The following is a 6,174-nucleotide window of genomic DNA, read 5'->3' as shown; positions in this document are numbered from 1 at the left end:
CTTGTAAAGCCAGTACTTCATCTCTGAAGAAGCAGAAGGATGCTGTGGAACGACTATGAAAGATTTTTTTTTAAAGAAGCTTTCGAGCAAAGAGTTGAAGATCTTTCTGGACGTTAAAGACGTCCACGCTAGAGGTGGGAGAAAATGATAGGCCACGGTTAAGGACCTGAATTTGGTCAGAGGATAGAACATAGTCGGTTAAATTAATTACCTTGGATGTTCCGAAGTAAATCTTGTGCATCTGATCTGTCCATTCTTCTTCTTGTAGTTGGGCCTCGATATGCATCATAGTTATTCCAAGGATATTTCCTACAAGATGAATGTGAAGAAACTGAAGAGGTGTCTTATGCAGTGTCCTGAGATGTTCTAGATTAAATAGATTCACTCCTATTTCGCTGTGTATGATTATTATTATTATTATTAAATTTCCATTTATAAACTTGTTGGTTCTGATAGACCAAAACATCCCTTCGAAACTTTTTTGCTTTCTGCTCTTGAATTTGTTTTTCCCAGACTACATGTAATTCATCCATTTCTTTTGAGAAGGAGGCATGATCATCAGGTGTTAATGTGTCTTGTAATTTCTTGCTAATTGTCTCAATTTCGCCATTAAGTGTGTGTAAGGTTCTTGTATTCAGGTCCACAATAAGTTGAATAAAAGTCAAAGAACTGTTGTGACTCACGGTTTCCCACTGTTCCGAGAAGGTGTTGTCATCTCGCCCATATGCAGGGAATGTTTGGACCAGTAGGCCTCTTGGTATAAGTCCTTTAGTCTTGTACTGCTCCAAGGATATTCTATTCCACCAGATCTTGGTGCGTCTATGTTGCAAATTGCGTAGAGTTGATTTCATGTTACGTTATGTTAAATTTAGATAAAGAATTGGAACTGTGCTTCAAATTTATGATATAGACAAAATTGTATTTATTCATATAAAAAGCCAACCACTGATAAAATAAACTAATGTCTTGTAACAATATATCAAAAAATGCCTCCTTACACAGGGCCCTTGTGGGGAGGAAAAATGTCATAAAACTTTAATAAAACAATCATTAGAAAATATTGCAATACCGCAGAGAGTCTCTGATCTGATAATCCGGCAAATAAATAGTCCGTTAGTAAAGGATCAGTTTGTTATCACAGTCCGCTATTACATATGTATGGTCAGCATATATTTATAATTACCGACTAAAGAAGATAGATGTGCAAGGTTTTAGAGCTATTTGTACTGTCCGTCCCGATGAGGCTAATGTGTGCTGGCAGCTGGTCTGCCTGCCACAGACCTGCAAATGCCGCCGATCCCGGAGGTAGATGTTATTGCTCCGGTGATGGAGATAAGCCTCATGAAAGAAGTCTCGGCGTGTGACGTCAGCTTCAATAGCGATAAAGATCAGCCTGGTAAATGCTGTTAGTGAAAGCAATGATGACCAAATTCAGGCAGCTGGATTAATAGATGGTAGGATTAGAGTCCTGCTGTAGACTGAGGTATTGATACGATAATTTCTCTGTTGCGGTATCGATGCAGTAAAAACCTCTAGACGTGTTTCAGGGTGCTTTATATGTTGACCCTTTCCTCAGTAGAGATAGATTTGTAAATGACTTCTATTAAAAAAAAAATCTTAATTCTTTCAGTACTTATCAGCTGCTGTACATTACAGAGGAAGTTCTTTCCTTTTTTGTTTTCTTTTCAGTCTGACCACAGTGCTCTCTGTTGACACCTCTGTCCATGTCAGGAACTGTCAAGAGCAGGAGAGGTTTGCTATGGAGATTTTCTCCTGCTCTGGACAGTTCCTGGTGTCAAGCCCTGCCACGCCCCCTCCATGCGTGTCTATGGGAGGGGACATGATGGTCATCACGCCCCCTCCCATAGACATGCATGGAGGGGGTAGTGGCGTGATGTCATGAGAGGGTGTGAATAGGGGGATAAGGAGTATAGATGCGGGGTGCCCCTTTAACTAGGGTTGATGTTCTCCTATAGTTCCCATAATATTTCCTCATATTCTACACAGATGAGTAAAGATCCTCAGTGATGTCTGTAACTTAGGGAGGAACCGAAATATATAATTACATAGAGATTCACTGGGATTTTGCGGTGAATAATTTAGTCATATAATTATCTATTGTCCCATCTCTGTATAATGACAGGTAAACCACAACTGTGCAACAGGTTCCATGGTGTAATGGTTAGCACTCTGGACTTTGAATCCAGCGATCCGAGTTCAAATCTCGGTGGGACCTTCAATTTTTTTTGGTTATTTTCATCAGTAAGTGTATATCTGGTTATTTTCTGATACACAAACTTTTAACTTTAGTTATCGTAATATTAACAAATCACTATGGTTATGTCTCAAAGTAAAAATTTCAAAGTATCTTAATATAAAAATTTTTATAAAGTTAGGGGGAGTAATACTTAACCCCTTAAGGACGCAGGGCGTATCCATACGCCCCCTTTCCGAGTCCTTAAGGACTCAGGGCGTATGGGTACGCCCTGCGTTCTTCCAGCCCCTGCCGCTCGCCGGGCAGGGACCGGACCGGGAGGCCTGCTGATATCGTTCAGCAGGGGCACGCCAGCATATTGCCCAGGAGGTCCTGAGGTCCACCCATATTGGTGATCACCGCAAATCGCGCATCAATTCAGACGTACGATTTGCGGTTATTCCGGGTCAATCGGGTCTCTGGTGACCCGGTGACCCGGGAAAAAAGGGTGAATGGGGCTGTCTGAGACAGCCCCATTCACCCTTACTCAGCAGGAGTGAGGTAGCACATGTGCTGCCTCACAATCACTTGATTGATCAGTCAGAGCGACCGATTAATCACGGACCTGCTGGGGACAGCGGTTGGAGCGGAGATCGGAGCCAGCGGGAGTCTCCTACCTTGCCCTGGTCCGGCGGGGTCCCCTCAGGATCGGTGGCGGCGACAGGAGCAGCAGGATCGGTCCCGGCGACAGGATAGAGTGCGGCAGTCCCGGCGGCAGGATACAGCAGGAGGTGAGACCTGTTCACCTCCTGCTATTGCTTAGCAACAACTCTTGGCATGCAAAGCTAAAGGGCATGCTGGGAGTTGTAGTTTTGCAACAGCTGGAGGTTTGCTCCCTCCCCCCATGTGAATGTACAGGTTACATTCACACGGGCGGGTTTACAACGCGTTTGAGTTTGAGATGCGGAAAATTTTCCGACGCAGCTCAAACTCCCTGTGAGAAACTTACTGTAAACCTCCACCCGTGTGAATGTACCCTAAAAACACTACACTACACTAACACATAATAAAAAGTAAAACACTACATATACACATACCCCTACACATCCCCCCCCCAATAAAAAAATAAAAGTCTTGTACAGCACTGTTTCCAAAACGGAGCCGCCATGTTTTTTTTTTTGCTGTTCTGGCACCATAGGGGCTTCCTAAATGCGACATGCTCCCCAAAAACAATTTCAGCAAAATTTGCTTTCCAAAAGCCAAATGTGACATCCTCTCTTCTGAACATTGTAGTGCGCCAGCAGAGCACTTGATGTCCCCACATGGGGTATTTCCATACTCAGAAGAGATGTGGTTACAAATTTGGGGGGGATTTTCTCCTATAACCCCTTGTAAAAATGTAAAATTTGGGTGAAAATCTGCATTTTAGTGGAAAAAAAAATTCATATACACATCCGACTTTAACAAAAAGTGGTCAAACACCTGTGGGGTGTTGAGGCTCACTGGACCCCTTGTTACGTTCCCTGGGGGGTTTAGTTTCCAAAATAGTATGCCTTGTGGGAGTTTTCTGCTCTTCTGGCACCATAGGGGCTTCCGAAATGTGACATGCCCCCCAAAAACTCACTCTCCAAAATCCCATTGTCGCTCCTTGCCTTCTGAGCCTTGTAGTGCACCCACAGAGCACTTGACATCCACATATAAGGTATTTCCCTACTCGAGAGAAATTGGGTTACAAATTTTGCGGTGCTTTTTCTCCTTTTACCCCTTGTAAAATTTCAGAAACTGGGTCTACAAGAACATGCGAGTGTAAAAAATGAAGATTTTGCTTTTTCTCCTTCACTTTGCTGCTATTCCTGTGAAACACCTAAAGGGTTAACACACTTTCTGAATGTCATTTTGAATACTTTGGGGGGTGCAGTTTTTATAATGGGGTCATTTATGGGGTATATATAATAAGAAGACCCCTCAAATGCACTTCAAAACTGAACTGAAATTCAGATTTTGAAAATTTTGTGGAAAATTGAAAAATTGCTGCTGAACTTTGAAGCCCTCTGATGTCTTTCAAAAGTAAAAACATGTTAACTTTATGATGCAAATATATCGTAGACATATTGTATTAGTGATGAGCGGCAAAAGCCACATTCGAATTTGCAATATTTTGCGAATATATGGACGAATATTCATCATATATTCGCGAAATTCGCATATTCCTTACATTTTTTTTTTTGTATGCACATATGCGAAAATTGATGTGAATATTCGTGAATATTGAGCCCTCCCTTTAAAGGGGTACTCCGGCGCTTAGACATCTTATCCCCTATCCAAAGGATAAGGGATAAGATGCCTGATGGCGGGGGTCCCGCCCCCTAAATGCAAGCCTATGAGAGGGGGGCATGTCAGCTCCCATAGGCTTGCATTGAGGGAGCGGAGCGTGACGTCACACGGGGGTGGAGCCGTGACGTCACAATGCTCCGTCCCCGTGAATGACAGTAATCAGTTCTCAGAGCAAACACTCTCCGGGGACTGATTCTGGAGGGGTGCGACGTGCAATATCACGGGGGTCCCCGGCGGCGGGACCACCGCGTCCAGGCATCTTATCGCCTATCCTTTGTATAGGGGATAAGATGTCTAAGCGCCGTAGTACCCCTTTAATGGTATAGGGAACTAATGGGCTAGTGCATTAATTCTGTGATTTTTTTGCCCATTGTGGTCTATGATGATTTCACAGTATGTAAAACTGTAAGATAAGCAGGAGGGTCTTGGCATTTCAGTGGATGGGAGACTTTGCGGTGACTCGAGTCCCGGGATGGGACAGAGTGTTATAGTGTTGTGGTTGAACTTTACTTTCCTGGAAAAGCTGCTGAGTTGCCCATAGCAACCAATCAGATTGCTTCTTACATTTTTTCTTACAAGGCCTCTGCAAAATGAAAGAAGCCATCTGATTGGTTGCTGTGGGCAACTGGACAACTTTTCCTCTGGACAGGTTTTGATAAATCTCCCCCAGTGGAAAATTTCTTTCATTTTTGAAAAGGCCTCTGAAAAATGAAGGAAGCAATCTGATTGGTTGCCATGGGCAACTCAGAAACTTTTCCTCTGAACAGGTTTTGATCAATCTCCCTCTATGGGGGAGATTCATCAAAACCAGTGTAGAGGAAGAGTGGCGCAGTTGACCATAGCAACCAATCAGATTGCTTCTTTCATTTTTAACAAGGCCATTGAAAAATGAAAGAAGCAATCTGATTGGTTGGTATGGGCAAATGGGCAACCTTTACTCTGTACAGGTATTGATAAATATCTCATTATGTTCCTTAACCTCCCATTCATTCATTCATTCATACACAGCCTTACACATTACATCCAATTTCAATTAACTCCAATACCCATATTTGGTACCCCATTAACCTAGTTAACAAGGTTAAAAGGCTTTCTTAATTACCACCATTGAACAAAAAAAAAGTGAATATTGGTAATTGCGAAAATATAGAGCTATATTCGCAATTCACAACTGGGCAACCTTTACTCTGTACAGGTATTGATAAATATCCCATTATGTTCCTTAACCCCTTAAGGACCCAGCCATTTTACACCTTTTTTGCACATCTGACCACTGTCACTTTAAACATTAATAACTCTGGAATGCTTTTACTTATCATTCTGATTCTGAGATTGTTTTTTTCGTGACATATTCTACTTTAACATAGTGGTAACATTTTGTGGTATCTTGCATCCTTTCTTGGTGAAAAATCCCAAAATTTGATGAAAAATTTAAAAATTTTGCATTTTTCTAACTTTGAAGCTCTCTGCTTGTAAGGAAAATGGATATTCCAAATAATTTTTATTTTTATTCACATTTCCAATATGTCTACTTTATGTTTGCATCATAAAATTGATGTGTTTTTACTTTTGGAAGACACCAGATGGCTTCAAAGTTCAGCAGCAATTTTCCAATTTTTCACAAAATTTCCAAACTCCAGTTCAAG

The 6,174-nt window shown here is 41.9% G+C and overlaps 1 non-coding gene across 1 annotated transcript; it reads left to right on the top strand.

Moving 5' to 3' along the window:
- Nucleotides 1–2,164: 2,164 nt before the first annotated feature.
- On the top strand, nucleotides 2,165–2,236 carry TRNAQ-UUG (transfer RNA glutamine (anticodon UUG)). The gene has a single exon. It is a non-coding gene; the product is annotated as a tRNA-Gln (tRNA).
- Nucleotides 2,237–6,174: the final 3,938 nt, after the last annotated feature.

The sequence above is a fragment of the Hyla sarda genome, chromosome 4 (assembly GCF_029499605.1).
Source record: "Hyla sarda isolate aHylSar1 chromosome 4, aHylSar1.hap1, whole genome shotgun sequence".
NCBI lineage: Eukaryota > Metazoa > Chordata > Amphibia > Anura > Hylidae > Hyla > Hyla sarda.
This window is presented reverse-complemented; position numbering and strand designations above follow the sequence as displayed.